This window comes from Phacochoerus africanus, chromosome 6 (genome assembly GCF_016906955.1).
Source record: "Phacochoerus africanus isolate WHEZ1 chromosome 6, ROS_Pafr_v1, whole genome shotgun sequence".
NCBI classification, from domain to species: Eukaryota; Metazoa; Chordata; class Mammalia; order Artiodactyla; family Suidae; genus Phacochoerus; species Phacochoerus africanus.
The window spans coordinates 127,083,216-127,099,338 of NC_062549.1; the positions used below are offsets into that span (position 1 = coordinate 127,083,216).

Below are 16,123 nucleotides of genomic sequence, written 5' to 3' on the forward strand. Positions count from 1 at the left end.
CAGATTGGCCTATCCTGGATATTTCCTATAAATAGAATTATATAAAAATTTTTGTTTAATGTTGGGCTTCTTTCACCAAGCATAAGGTTTTCAAGGCTCATCCATGTTGAGCATCTATCAGCGCTTCTTGTCTTTTTATCACCGAATGGTATTTCGTTATATGGACAAACCACATTCTCACTATCCATTCATCAGGAGGTGGGCATTTAGGACATTTGAGTCTTTTTGGCTATTCTGTACAATGCAGCTGTGAACATCCATGTATAAGGTTTTATGTGGACTTATATATTTTCATTTCTGTTGGGTCTATACCTACAGATATAATTCTAGGTCACGTGGTAACTCTCTGTTTAACCTTTCCAGGAATGACCAGCTCTTTCCAAAGTAGCTGCACCATTTTCTACTCTTATAAGCCTGCTGTGAGGGTTTCATTTTCTCCACATCCTCACCAAAACTTCCTGTTATTTTCTTTCTTTTTCTTTTCTTTTCTTTTTTTTTTTTTTTTTTTTTTTTTTGCTTTTTAGGGCCGCACCCATAGCATACGGAGGTTCCCAGGCTAGGGGGCAAATTGGAGCTGTAGCCATTGGCCTACACCACAGCTACAGCAACTCCAGATCCAAGGCGTATCTGCAGCTACACCACAACTCATGGCAATGCCGGATCCTTAACCCACTGAGCAAGGTCAGGGATCGAACCCGAAACCTCATGGTTCCTAGTTGGATTTGTTTCCAGTGCGCCACGCCAGGAACTCCCCGTACTTGCCATTTTCATTAGAACCATCCTAGAATGTGCGAAGTGGTATCTCCTTGTGGTTTTGATTTGTGTTTCCCTGATCGCTAAAGATGTCGAGTATATCCTCATTGATAGACCCTCTTTGGAGAAACACTCATCCAGGTCCTTTGCCCATTTAAAATATTAGGTTAGGCAGTTCCTGTTGTGGCTCAGCAGAAACAAACCTGACTAGTATCCACGAGGATGCAGGTCTGATCCCTGACCTCTCTCAGTGTGAAGGATCCAGAGTTGGCACGAACTGTGGCCTAGGTCAAAGACACAGCTCACATCTAGTGTTGCTGTGGCTGTGGTGTAGGTCAGCAGCTGTAGCTCTGATTTGACCCCGTAGCCTGGGTGTGCTGTGGGTGTGGCCCTCAATAAAGTGAAATAAAATAGTAAAATATTAGGTTATATATCTTTTTATTATTGAATTATGAGTTCTCTGAAATTTTGCTAATAAAGGATAGTTCATTCACAATGCTGTGTTAGTTTCAGGTGCACAAAAAAATCTGGAAAAAAATATATGTAAATACATATACATATATATTTTATATAAACATATATAAATATACATATGTACATAAACATATATATAAACAGATTTTTTCCTCTTATAGATTATTACAAAATAGGTTATTACAAAATATTGAGTACAGTTCACTGTACCACACAGCCGGCCCTTGCCGGTAATCTATTTTATTTGTAGTAGTGTGTATATGTTAATCCCGAATTCCCAATTTTAATCTCTTTTTAGGTACACAGCTTGCAAAATTTTTCTCCCATTCTGTGGGATGTCTTTTCACCTTCTTGATGATGCCCTTTGAAGGACCACATTTTAAATTTTGATGATTTCCCATTTACCTATTTTTTGGTTGTTGTCGACGGTGCTTTTAGAGTTACATTCTAGCGCTGTTTGGAAAGCTGTTTTTTTCTTAGCTTTTTGTTCATACTTAGAAAAATACTTCTGACGTCGCTTTCCCGCCCAGAATTACTTAGAATAGTAGAAGCTAGTATTTGCTAAGCACTTGCTATGTGCCAGCCTATTGCTCAGAGTCCAGAGGGCTTGGGTAGCCAGGCGGGGCCTCGGGGCTCACCGAGACCAGAGCAGCCAATCTGACTGGGGAGCCTGTGCCCTCAAGACCTCTGCGTCCTCCCGAATGCATCTTCCTCCCTGGACATCTGTTTCATTTTTCCAAGGGAAAAGCCATGTGTCTGCTGTTGGTGTTGGACAAGTTAGGCCCCCCTCCTCCTGTTGCCCTCCCTTCCCAGAACCGCCGGCGTCTGCAGACTCTCCAACGCACACACGCAGGAGTCCAAAACGGCAAAACAACACCCTCGTTCCTGACACACGACCCGGAAGGCCCTGAGGCCGCCACTTCCGGGGCTCCGTGACCGTCCCCCCCGCCCCCAGCTGTGGTGGTGACAGTCCAGGGTTTGCCAGCCCCCCTCCCACTGTCTCCAGCTGCCTATCGGCCCTGTTTTGCGAGGCTTCAGGGTCATCTCTCAGACGCAGCCTCCCTCTCCTGTTTCATCCCTTCCTGCCACTGCACCTGCGCAGATCCCCCACCATCTCTCCGATGGATGAACTCATTAGACGCTCTTCGCTGTGTTTCCTTTCATTGAACTGAAATGAGTGATCCCTCGCGGTTGTCCTTACCATTAGATTACAAGATCACTGAGGTCGGAGACCAAACAGAACTGATTCGGGGAGTGTCTGTTTTGGCTCAGCGGGTTGCAAACCCTACTAGCATCCATGAGGATGCGGGTTCGATCCCTGACCCCCGCTTAGTGGGTTAAGGATCCGTGTTGACATGAGCAGCAGTGTAGGTTGCAGACGTGGCTCGGATCCCATGCTGCTGTGGCTGTGGGGTAGGCTGGCAGCTGCAACTCCGACCTGACCCCTAGCCTGGGAATTTCCATATGCCATGAGTGTGGCCCTAAAAAAAAAAAAAAAGGAATTGATTTGCCGAGATCCTAGATTAGAGTCTGCAATCTAAAGGGAGTGAATTAGCTCTCGTGGAGGGATTCTTCAGTGCCATACTGGGCCCAGCATCTACAAATCCTTTACAAAAGCCTTTGTAATAATAATGACGCAGTGTCACGGGACCCAGAGAGTCCAGGAACCCTTCCCGTCCTGCTATGTGCATGAACCTTGCTAGGGCTTGAGGAGGAATCAAGCCTATGTAGACATGTCATCTCTCGCTTAGGGCGTCACCTGCTGGCCTGTCAACTTCCCTTTATCTCCATCATGAGCGAGTCTGGCCCGTGTCCCTTTGAGACCCTTCTCCACCAGGGCCCGCCGAGGGATCAGGAGGTGTGATGTCTTTCTCAAACACAGCCACCCCTGTTTCCTGGGTCCCCCCGAACACTGATGGAGGAGTAACCCAAAAAGTGAGGTGTGTATTACAAAGTCACTCCGAGGAGGAGGGCGAGGGGTTCTCACCCTGTCTTAGGAACCTGCTCCCTCAGACCACGTGGGGAAGGTGGAGATGAGCAGAGGCGATGGGGACTCCCAGCCTGGGCCTTCAGGGGCTACCCCAGGTGGAGGCCGCCTTGCTCTGTAATTCTGTCCTCAGGCCTCTGCTGTCCCCTCTCACAGTCTCCCCTTGTTTCCTAGGTAACGTCCCCAACCCTTTGCCACAGAAAACTGCCCATTCTGCCCTCTTCTCCACAAGAAGAAGTGGTCACAAGTGGCCGCTGTGTCTTGCTAAGTGCAAAAATTACTGCCTCGGGCTTTAGCCGGATGTTAACGCAAGATTCCTCGCCCAGCCTGCAGCTCACGCTGAAGTGGCAGGAAGGGAACGTGGTCAGAATTACTCTTTTTCCAAAGACAGTGCAGGTCAGGAACAGAGGAGCAAATCATCTTTTAGCGCTTTAATATATTTTTCACCCAACTCTATTATTCCAGTTCTGACATGCCTGCGAGAAAGTAGTTTTTGTTTCCCTCCTGAGTCTGTTTCATCAGAAAAGCTCCTCATTAGTTGAGGAGGTTTGTTTATTTCCTAGGAGAGAATCTGTTGATCCCACAGCTCTCCCCAGACCAGTGGGGGTGGGAAGGCCTCGAGGGCCACGGCAGTAAACAGAAACTTAGAAACTCACACGTAGAAGCAGCCGGGTAATCAGAATGTTGGAGGGTTCAGGCCCTTGATCTATGAAGTGTCCTTAGGAAACGGATGGCTTCAGTTTCAAAGGAAAGAGCGAGGTTCTTTCTTGAGTCTCTTTTGCCCAGGAGCTGGACTCTCACCCCGACCCCCTCCACTTGAAACTCACTATCTGCAAGATGAAAGGAATCCATCTAAGGCTACTAGAAGATTCTTGGAGTCCACAAGTAATTCAATTAAAGCCTCCGCAGTATCTACATCTGCTACCTGCAGTACTGCGGGGGTGAAAATGCAATTTTGTATCACCCAGGGAGAAATTCCCACAACCTTGCTTTGAGAAATCATGTTGGATCAAAGGTTGATACAGAGTATTATTGCTTTTCTCATGTTAACCTAACAGCCAAGGAAAAAAACATTTTCCCAGAATGATTCATCCTAAAAATCCTGAGTGCAGAGTCCCCGTCATGGCTCAGTGGTTAACGAATCCGACTAGGAAGCATGAGGTGGCGGGTTCAATCCCTGGCCTTGCTCAGCGGGTTAAGGATCCGGCGTTGCCGTGAGCTGTGGTGTAGGTTGCAGACGAGGCTCAGATCTGGTGTTGCTGTGGCTTTGGCGTAGGCCGGTGGCGTAGGCCAGTGGTTAGACCCCTAACCTGGCAACCTCCATATGCCCTGGGTGCAGCCCTAAAAAGACAAAAAGACAAAAAAAAAAAAAATCCCAAGTTCTACCAGGAATTCTCATGGGATAAGTCATTGGGCCCAGAATTTATAGAAAAGCATCCCAAATTCCTTCTGTTCTTTCCTTCAGTACTGATTTCCCTTAACCTTGACAGCGACAAAGAAATGAATTAAGAAAAAACAGCTGTGAAAGGGGAAAAAAAGCATTTAAACCATAATTCAGTCTTAACCATTCTTTTAACTGGAAATATGAGCATATTGATGGTACCAGAAAAACGTGTTAGAGGCTCAAGTGGAAAAAAAGGTAACTTTCTATTAAACGACTTCAAATGACAGAAATCATTCGTGGGAATTCCAAAGGAAGCGCTATCTGAGGCGAAAGACTCTCTTTTCCTAGTGGGTCCTTAGAAATACCCGAACTTTCCACCCGTCCCTGTTCGAATAAATCATCTCCCTCCTTTGGAAAATTCCAGGCTGAGGCAAAAGTCGAGTCAACTCGTCTTACAATGCAAAACATTGTTTGCCGGAGAATTCCCATCATCTATCACATTTACCAGGGTAACTTTTTTTTTGTTTTTAACAATACGCTACCAAATAATTCTAAATTCTCAGGTGCATTTGCCCTTTTTACCTTCATTCTAATGTCAGGTTCTAAATGAAATCTGCACCAGCACACAACACACATACAAACAGATACTTTAAATTAAACATCATTCTGGATGATTTTCTCTTTTCCATTTATTGAAAATACAAATGTTGGTTTCCTTTTTGGTTTGTCTGTTTTTTTGTTTTTGTTTTTGTTTGGTTTGGTTGTTTTATATCTCAGAAGATGGTGTCACCAGCTAGTTATTGGCTTGATGTTAATTGTTGGCTTAAACCTAATCATGCTACTCTTTGCCCCCTTGAGACCTTCCAGTGTCTGCCTCGACAGGGAGATAAAACGAAGACTTCCTGTCCATACGGCCCCACATGACTGGCCTGCTTCCGTGCTCTCATTGTAAAGCCTCATCGCCCACTCACTACCCCCAGCCTCCAAAAAATGGGTGCAAAACCCAAATATCAACTTTTCTCACACCTCGGCACCTAGGTAATCACTCCTTCCTCCTCCTGGAGCTCCTTTCTCTAGAGGCCCCTTCATTATCCTTTCTGTCCAGCAAGTGCTTCATGGAGGAGCAGCGTAAGGACCACGTGAGCCCTTCTAAGAAACGCGGAGTTTCAGGCACACCTCACCTAGAGCATCATAATCTGCATTTAAATAGAATCCCTAGGTAATTCGTGTGCAAGCTCTAGTTTAGATCAAGTGTCACCTCCGAAGAAAGGCTTAGCTGACCCTCAGTCTAAGTGAGCTTCCCAGGAGTTCCCATCGTGGCTCAGTGGTTAGCAAATTTAGGAACCATGAGGTTTCAGTTCAATCCCTGGCCTTGCTCAGCGGGTTAAGGATCCGGCGTTGCTGTGAGCTGTGGTGTAGGTCGCAGACGTGGCTCGGATCCTGCGTTGATGTGGCTCTGGTGTAGGCCGGCGGCTACAGCTCCGATTCAACCCCTAGCCTGGGAACCTCCATACGCCTCGGGTGTGGCCCTAGAAAAGGCAAAAAGACTATATATATATCTATATATATATATACACACATATGTAGATATTAGCTTCCCAAATCACTCTCTATTACACAATATATTTGATTTTTTCTGATAGCAATTAACTTTAGATGAATGGAACTTATTTATTAAATAATTTATGTATTGTTTTTTCCCCATGAATGTGTAAGCTCTCTGCGAGCAGTAAATGTAACTGAGCAGGACCCTAAGGGGACTTCCGGGGACAGGCCCCCCCCCCCCCTGCTCTAGTTCCTCTCCAAAGTACCTAGACAGCGGTACCTGAGGCGCATTCCCTGAGTAGTTTTAACGATGCTGCCACCCCCACTCAATGGGAGAAAGTAACTACTTGATAACCACTGGTGCGGAGCTCCCGGTCATACTGGCACCTAAGGACTGATAATATTAACCCCTGTTACCTCACCATCAGCCAAAGCAGAAAACTGCACACAAGCAGATCGCAAACCTGGGATGCCCCTCCCTCACCTCGCCTTTAAAATTGCTTGGCAGAAACCCATTGGGCAGTTTGGGTGTTTGAGCACCAGCGGCCCTGGACTCCGTGCTCGGGGCCCAGCAATGAACGCTGCACTTTCCTTCACCATGACCCGGCGTCTGGGGATGGGTTTCACTGCCAAGTTTGGTTCCAAAAAGGACATTGTTTATATTGTCCATACTGTTTTACCACCGAGGCTTGTTTCATCAACAGACATCTGATAGATGAATCAATATTAAAATATACATCTGGAGTTCCCATGTGGCTCAGCAGTTACAAACCCAACTAGTACCCGTGCAGACGTGGGTTTGATCCCTGGCCTCACTCAGTGGGATAAGCATCCAGCATTGCTGCGAGCTGTAGACCCTTAGCCTGGGAACCTCCATATGCCACCGGTGTGGCCCTAAAAAGACAAATATAGATGGTAGAACAGAGCAAGTTTCTGTTTTCTGCTTATCTGGTTTTTCTCAACTAATTGCCAGCCAGAAAAATTAGGAGTCAAATCAATTGTTTTGGCACAAATTACTTGTAATATCCTAATTGAGTTTAAGGAAGGGATGAAGAAAGGAAGGAAGGAAGGCGAGAAGGAAAGATAGAGAGAATCTGGCCTTGAACGAAGAAACGCTAATGAATGAAATGCCATTGCAAAGGAGGGCACAGGACAGGCGCGCCAAGGCCAAGGCAAAGCGACCACATCTGGCTCCTAACATGGTGAAAACCATGACAGTTGCTCACTTGCCAGAGCTTGTAAGAGTCTGAGGACTGAAGCTTTATATTCCCTATATCATACTGCCTGGAATACATTACCAATAAGGAGCCATTAAAAGGACAAGTAGGCATTCCCGTTGTGGCTCTGGGCGTTACCCGCCAGGCTAGTATCCTTGAGGTTGCGGGTTCAGTCCCTGGCCTCACTCAGTGGGTGAAGGATCCAGTGTTACCGTGAGCTGTGGTGTAGGCTGGCAGCTCTAGCTCTGATTCGACCCCTAGCCTGGGAACTTCCATATGCTGAGTGTTGGGCCCTAAAAAGAAAAACAACCAACCAACCAAACCTGGAGATCTGCATAGTCACAGCACACTTGATTTAATGCTTTGCTGTTGTCCTTCTGAAATCTTTAATCATTTCATCTTTGAACTTGGATTTCATAGTCACACTGATGGGACAAGGGAGCATGTGTGTGAGAAGAGGAGAGAGATAGAGGATGAGTGTCCACTCTTTCTTGCTGTTCCATTTGCATATAACATTCTTGATTGTTCCATGAGCACAGAACTCCCACGTTGCCCATGATGCCCGGGAGCTCAGTTCGACTCCAGCCAGGAACAAAGTGAGTGAATTCCATCTGCTGGGGCGGGGCGCTCACAGCACTGAGAGACCTTGCTCTGTGGACCAGAACTTGATCTGAATGCAGAAGAACGGTGCTCTAAGTGGAAATGGTATTTAACCATTGACTAAGGAGCCCTACTAGAGCCTTTCTCATTCCTGTTACTTCTGAAGTAGCCAACAACCACTAAGTCCAAAAATAATGACAAAGAAAGAAAGGGAAAGAGGGCAACCCTAGACTTCTTCTCCTTTCAAGTCTTTGCTCACTCATCAGTGAACCAAAGGCAGAGTGTTGGGAGAATGAGTGCACATAAACACGCGAAGCTAAAAACAGTTGCGTTGACTTCATCCAGCATTTCTGCTGTTTCGGTAACAACAAAATCTGTATGCATGTTTGAGCTACAAATACAAACTGTGATTTCACTGCTCTGCACATTCGCATAATGCTCTTATATTTGCATTTAAAATGGGCATTGCACAATGTAAGGATGACTGGTGATATTTAATCTAATAATCTAAAATATTAGGTTCACTTAGAAGGACATCAAATAAGAAATCAAAAACACCATGCATGACAAGTCGCAAAAAAGAGAATGAGACAGAAAGCATAAAACTTTTTTTTTTTGTCTTTTCTAGGGCCGCTCCCCGGACACATGGAGGTTCCCAGGCTAGAGGGTCTAATCGGGGCTGAAGCCACTGGCCTACACCACAGTCACAGCAACGCCGGATCCTTAACCCACTGAGCACGGCCAGGGATCGAACCCACAACCTCATGGTTCCTAGTCGGATTCATTAACCACTGCACCACGACGGGAACTCCTAAAACTTCCTATTTTAAACAGGATGTCTTTACCCTCTAACTTGCTCCTCGCTCCGGTCAGGTCAGCAAGCGATATCTCAAGAGGCTTTTCCAAAAGGGGACAAGCCTTCCTAAAAGCATCACAACACATTTTGAATGAACAGAGTTGCTTTCTCCCTCCATCTGGCTTCATTTCCCTGTGATACCAAGATTCACTCTTTAACCAGCCTTCTCTGAGTGGAACTGCTGCTCAAAGCTGGAGAGGAGGGTATTTTCTGCCCCAACCAAGGCGTATCCAGACCAGAACAACCTGGCAACCACGGGTTGGACACGAGGCTTTGAAGTTCAGCTTGTGCACAAACAGTCCCTGCTGTCCAGGGCAAGGTCCCTGAAGACAGGTCCTGACCCGCCCCCCCCCCCCCCCCCTTTCAGCGAGCGCGCGTTGATTCTGGATCTCCAGGAGAAGTTTACATTTTGACCTCTGTGGAGGAGACTGCAGAAAGATAACGCTTGGCCCTGTGGCCTGGAGCCAGCTGGAGCACCCAAATCATTGACAGAGCTCCCCGAGCACAGGGCAGAAGGTGCACTTCACCTGGAAGATTGCACGATGGCTGATAGAGAGCCTGGGACAGAAAGTCGGAAGCTCTCTTCTTTTCAGGCGTGTGACCCTGGGCAAGTCCTCTTCCTGCCTCAGCCTCCGCTTCCTCACCTATAAAGTGGGAGCAATGATACTTATTCTGCCTGCTTCCTGAGGGTGTTGGGAAAAGTAAGCTGGGATGACTTTATGGAAAAGCAATTTTTTTTTTTCTTTTTTAAGGCCACCGGTGTGGCATATGGAGGTTTCCAGGCTAGGGGGTGAATCAGAGCTGCAGCTGCCAGCCTACACCACAGCCACAGCAACACCAGATCTGAGCTGTGTCTGTGACCTACACCACAGCTCAGGGCAACGCCGGATCCTTTACCCACTGAGCAAGGCCAGGGATTGAACCTGCAACCTCATAGACACTAGTCAGATTCTTAACCCGCTGAGCCGTAACAGGAACTCCTGAAAAGCACTTTTTAACAGTAAAGGTGTGACCAAAGTTATAGAAATCCTAAGGATGAAGGGTTCTGGAAAACATTTTAAAATCAATGTTTTTGTTACTTAACAAATATTTATTGAACACCCACCATTCTAGGTTCTCTTCTCGGTGGTAGAGATAGATTCATGAATAAACACATTTTGTGCAGAATTTGTAGTTTGTTAGCCAAGGATAATAATCAAAAAAAAAAAAAAGTTAAGAGTGAAGTTGCCGTCTTAAAAAGGATCCCGTGAGTGACAGATTGTGACAGCCGTGACTCCTGACAAATCGTTCCGTCCTGAGGCCCCATCTCCTGTCAAAGGACACTGCTTTTCTGACTTGCCTTGCAGGATCCCATGCCCTGAGGAGCCCGGGAGCTCCCTTTTGCCCTTTTGAAACAGTCACACCATTGTGTGAGGAGGCCCAGGCCAGACTCTGAAAGAGTAAGACACCCACAACCAGAGCGACCTGCCATCAGCAGCACTGAGGCCCCACCACGCAGGCGACGCAAGCATCCAGGCTCTGGTCCCAGGGGAGCTGCCAGATAATTAGAGCCCAGGATAAGCCCCAGTGACCCCTGCTGGCCCACGGAGCTGAGCGATGGAATGATGGAGAAGGAGGCTGCTGTGGCCTGAAGCGTTGGGTCCCTCCCCTCAAATCCCTATGTTGAAGCCTGAGCCTGTGGGGCTGTACTCGAAGCCAGGGCCTCTGAGGAAGTCACCGAGGTTAAAGGAGGTTGGGACATTGCCCCGAGGAAAGGCCGTGTGAGGACAGAGGAGTTGGTGGTTGACTCCAAGCCAGCAAGGGCGCTCACCAGAAACCAAGCTGGCCAGAGCCCGGAAGGGCACGTCCGCCCTCCAGAACCGTGAGCACACAGACGTTGAAGCTGCCCAGTGTGTGTGTTGGGTTCGGGCAGCCCGCGCGGACCAAGATCGAAGGCCCGCCGTGTCCGGCGTGAGCACAGCCGCAGAGGAAGAGCTGCTGCAAAGGCCCCGACGTGCGGTCGCTGGACGGTCGCTGCAGGAGCGCGGGGAATGAGGGCAGACCTGGAGGCCCCCGATCAGAGCGGCCGAGGGCGCACAAATCCACAGGCCCGTGAAACGCTTGGCCTTTGCTCTGGGTGAAAAGGAAGTTTGGAGGGGAGGCGTGGTATGTTCTAAAGGCCATGCGTGTCTGTAATCTGTGACTTTAGGTAATGACGAACCCGTGTGACTTTTGCAACCAGAAAAAAAGCATGGGGACACCTGGAAGACTGCACGTGAATACGCAGACAAGTTCAAGCTGTGTTCTTTAAGGCCCACCTATGGGTACGGAGGAGCCGGGGCGTGGGGAGGGGGAGAAGGGACCGGACGGAGGGCAGTGGGCGGGGGTCAGAGCTGATGGAAATTGCGTGCGCCCCGCTCTGCCACCGGCCCTGGATTCTCGGAGGACCGGCTGCGCTCTGTGACTGTCCTCCGTGGAAAGGGGGCGGGTAAGATGAGCGGGCAGCGAGCCGGGGGTGGGGCAAGGAGAAAAAAGAAAGCCTAGACTGAATCTGGTCTTCCTAGGAAATCAAGGACATCCGACCACCCCAGCACTCAGCGTGCTGCCCCGTTTAGAAAGGGTAGGAGCTAGGGTTTCGCTTGAGGAAACGAATGCACTGGCCTGAGCGGCCTCTCTACACTATTCTGCACCTGCACCCTCCTCACCCTCCCCCGCTTCTCTGTTGGTACAACTGAATTCTAAAGGGATCTTTAAAACAAAGAGTAGGTGTAGTGGAGGGGGATCTTCCGCATCAGGTAACAGTAAAACAGGCTGCCTTTTAAGCCCCGTGTCCCTCATGGCTGTTTTCTAGTTTGTAAAAGGCAATACATTGAGCTGAACCTTCAAGGAAGGTTGTGATCTCACAGGTTCTCAGATAAAGAACCCTCTACAGCAAGTCATCGTTTATATGCCATATGGATTGAGACTAGCAGCGTGAAACGTGCAGTCGCAATGTTGTGTCTTTTTGCAAACCTCTATTGTTTTTCTTCTTTGGTTGGCAAAGGGATAGATGAATAACCAAAGATGCTCAATGCTGGCCTGAATGGTGTGTCCTTTTTAAAAGAGCATCTTTGTAAAGTGTTTGGTGCGCTTTGCTGTAATCAACAGATGCATTTCCTAAACATGGTGTATATCCGTCTCTCTCTGTCTTCTTCTTTTTTTTTTTTTTGGCCACATTTGCAGCGCATGGAAGTTCCTGGGCCAGGGATCCAACCCATGTCCCAGCAGCGACCCAAGCCGCCTCAGAGACGACACCGGGTGGATCCTTAACCCACTGCCCCACAAGGGAAACTCCATAACCAGAGGCGTTCCAGAGGAGTTAGCCCTGATCAACAAGAGGACAGATTCTTTGAGCTTTTTCAATGATCACCCACTTAGTCATCTGTTCTGTAAACCTGGCCTTTGTAGAGGAGGTATTTTAAAAATTGGGTCTACACAATGTAGTTGAAATAAATTCTTTAAAGGAACCAGGCACTAGGTACTTGTGATAAGAGAGATGTCTTTTCACCCTCTTGAACAGATTAGAAAAGGGTGAACACTTTCAGCTCCAGTGACCAGTCTTAGCACAAGTTTCAAGTTAACCAAAAAAAAAAAAAAAAACCCAAAAAAACAAAGTACTGATCAGCTCAGTGAAGGGGGGTAGAGCATGCCATCCCTAAGTAGGTCACTGTGGCACAAGGATTATTTTGAGCTAAAGGTGTTGAGAAGAAGCAGATACAAGAAAAGCTCTCTGCCCTCCCCGATTTGCCTAAAAGCAGGACATAACATTTGCAAAGGTTTCCTGTCTCTCCTCTCTACCAGCTCAGACAGAAGTTAACCACCGCAGACAACTCTAGGCCCTCATCGGCTCAGAGGGGGCACCAGAAGGTCTACACAACAAACCTGGCTAAAACTAGCCCTTAGTTACTGTGAGTTTTCCCATATTTGCCTCCTCACGGTTTACCACCCCTGGGAGCTCAAAGTCCTTTTCCTTCGCCTTGTCCCGTCTCTAAAAATGTATTGTTCTTTTGTGAAACTATTAAAATAAGCCCAAGCTCTAACCACCCCTTTGCGTTGCTCGTATCTGCGTGTCCGCATGATGCGTGTGTCAATAACCTTCTGTTTGCTTTCCTCTTGCCGATGTCTTTGGTGAGTCTAATTTCCCCGCCAATGAACCTGAGATGGGTTGGAGGAAAGTAGGTTTTTCCCCTCCTCTCTACCAGCCACCAATTCCATATTCCCTATACAACTAAAATAGTTCACAGGGCCCATAAATCAGCCCAAGACAGAGATCCTTGAAGCTGTGCTTTGGAAATCTGGCCTTTGGCCAGATGGGTCATTGGGTCTGACCCGAGTTTAGAGAACTACTTAGAAACATTCATAACCAACCAGAGGGTTCTTAACAATACGAAGTCGGGTTCCTCTGATTTGCTAAGCCAAATAAACAGATTAATGAAGGCATGAAAAGCTGCTTGTGAGACGTGAAGTCCCCGGTGACCGGTTTGCTGGCTTTTGAAAAGAGAGCATGGCATGACTCGTTCCTCCCTGGGCTGCGTCCACTTCCTGAGCTCTCGTATAATATTACATTCCAAGAGCTCTGTTTTTCCAGAATTTCTTTTTATCTCGGTAATGGACCGACCTTCCAAATATTTTAGAAACACTATTCATGAGAACCCCTAAAATAGACTGAGCGCTCAATGCGAGGGCTTGCCGCGAGCCAACTCACTGATCCCACACGACGATGCTCTGTAAGGCAGGTATCATCTTTACCCCATTTCACAGATGAAGACCCCAAACACACCCACGTTATGCAACTTGCCTGGGAGACATTTCCAGCAGCTCGAAGCCTCATCACCAGACTGCAGCTTCTTGGTTCCAGTGCCAAAGAGCTGGTCATTGAACTGCTGTCACCAGGCTCCATCATACACAGGCAATTCAGTCTAAGGCCAAGAAAATTAAGTTCACGCAATTAGGAGATTTTAGCAACTAAGAACTCAGCATGCCCAGGGTTAACGTACTCTGTAAGCTTCCCAAAGCAACAGCGGCAGGTCTGATTCACTGAAACTGAGCACCTGCTATTCATTCTCTTCAGCTCTGGCTGGTGGGAGAACGGAGGCCATACTTAGACTGTGTCATTGGGCTGATTTTATTCTGTAAATAATGGAATGACTGTTTTAAAACATCCCCACCGTTTCCCAGGTCCATGCTGAGCTCCTCTTGATTGCTTCAATCTCAGACTTTCTTTCAAGGTCCCTCCTCACAATTTAGTCCTGGTGAATGAGAAGTTTCTTCTGTTTATATTGATTGTCTATAAGATGTGGTAGCTCGTAAAAAAACCCTACTCACTTTTACAAGGGGTCAAAGATATAAAACACACATCAGGGAGGTCCCATCATGGCTCAGTGGTAACAAACCCCACTAGGATCCACGAGGATGCGGGTTCGAGTGCTGGCCTTGCTCAGTGGGTTGGGGATCCGGCATTGCAGGGAGCTGTGGCATAGGCTGTAGATGCGGCTCGGCATCCACGTTGCTGTGGCTGTGGCATAGGCCGGCAGCTGCAGCTCCAAGAAGACCCCTAGCCTGGGAACTTCCATATGCTGCGGGTGCAGCTCTAAAAAGACAAATAAAATTAAAATAAATACGAATAAAAATAAATCAAACGCACATCCGTGTTTTTCAAATAGCAGTTCATGTTTTGGTTAAAATTTGCTTCACCAAACTGAACTCACTCCGGCGAAGATATTAGAACACATTTAAATGGATAAGGAAGGAAACCCCCCACCTCAAAAAATCAAAATATATAGACCTGGAGCTGGGGGCGGTGTGTGGAAGTAGAGATACTAGCGGGCTGGGAACGTTCCTCTCCTCAACTTTCTTCCTCTTTTCTCCTAAGCAGTTTCTTCCACGTGAGCCTGGGTTCTTTCTCTCCACGGACCACACGCATCTGATTCTCGCCCGCCACACATGGTGCTGTGCGGTGACCACCTGCGGAAGAGCGAGCCCATCGAAATAAAGGTCAGGCCGGGGCAGGTGCCAGGGGCCACCAGGGCTGGTCACAGCTCGAGAACCTGGGCCTGAAATGCCACGTTGAAGAGGCAAGTCGCACCTGCCAGAGCGCCTGGCAAATGTTACGTGTTTCTGGGCATCACGTTCCCGGACCTGTTGAAGGTCACTCTCAACCACATTTTCTCTGCATCACGGAGCCGAGACAGAGCTGTCTCGTGTCTGAGTAAATGGCCACGAGTCAAGACGGGCACGCCCGGAACATGCAGTGAAGGAAAATCATCCCCCCCTCCCACCCCCGCCTTGGGTGCACTGCCCTTTCACGACGGCCGGGCAGCCTGACAGAGGAAATGAGTCGTGACGCCAAGGGCAGATGCTGAGACACAGCCACAGGCTTTCTTTAATACTAAAGAATGAAGGAAAAACCTCGCTTGGGGCAGATTTATGGAACCGGATGTCAACACAGATTTCAAAGCCTCTCTCGGAATTGCTGACAGAGCACCAGACATCCGCCGTGCAGTTTGGTGGAAGAGCGGGGCTCCGGTTTGGGGCATGCCTGAGTCTGTGACTAGTATCCGCTACTTACGATGGGGAACTGGATGCGCTGGGCTTCTCCGATTCAGTCTCTTCATCTCTTCAGTGGGGAGAATGCCTTTCTCTTAGTGGTCTTGGGAGGATTACAGGAGATCAGCTATGCAGGGTTTGATTTAGCAGTGTCCCTGCCACCTGCTGGCCAGGTGACCTTGGGCAGGCTGCCTGACTTCGCAGTTCCTTCATCTCTAAATAAGTCGCACCTCCCAGGTCTGCTGTGCCACGTGAGCCACAGCACATCACGTGGTTACCACAGGTGTGCTTCTGTTTCCTCGTCTGCGAGATGGGGTTGAGGACAATTACCTGAGAGCATCGCATGTTATTATTGCTACTTACGTGGTCCAACCCCGTTCCTAATGTCTTCTTCCACCTCCAGAAGTGGAACCATGAGCCATACCATCCCCTAAAGAAAAGCAGTTGCTTAGAATTGATAAGTGGAAGGTGTAGGCTTGGCTGTGCATCAGCTACTTCTTCGGGCAGAGAAGAAAATGCTATCTTTTTTGTGTGTGTGTCTTTTTTTGCCTTTTCTAGGGCCGCTCCCGTGGCATATGGAGGTTCCCAGGCTAGGGGTCTAATCAGAGCTGTAGCCGCCAGAGCCACAGCAACACCGGATCCTTAACCCACGGAGCAAGGCCAGGGATCAAACCCACATCCTCATGGTTCCTAGTCAGATTCATTAACCACTGAGCCATGATGGGAACTCCAGAAAATGCTGT

The 16,123-nt window shown here is 48.0% G+C and overlaps 1 long non-coding RNA gene across 1 annotated transcript; it reads right to left on the reverse strand.

The window, feature by feature from the left end:
* Nucleotides 1-13,344: 13,344 nt before the first annotated feature.
* On the reverse strand, nt 13,345-15,950 carry LOC125129993 (uncharacterized). Its single transcript, XR_007135618.1, has 3 exons — nt 15,403-15,950; nt 14,620-14,798; nt 13,345-13,753 (listed from the first exon to the last, which is right to left on the reverse strand). It is a non-coding gene; the product is annotated as an uncharacterized LOC125129993 (long non-coding RNA).
* Between the last annotated feature and the right edge of the window lie 173 nt (nt 15,951-16,123).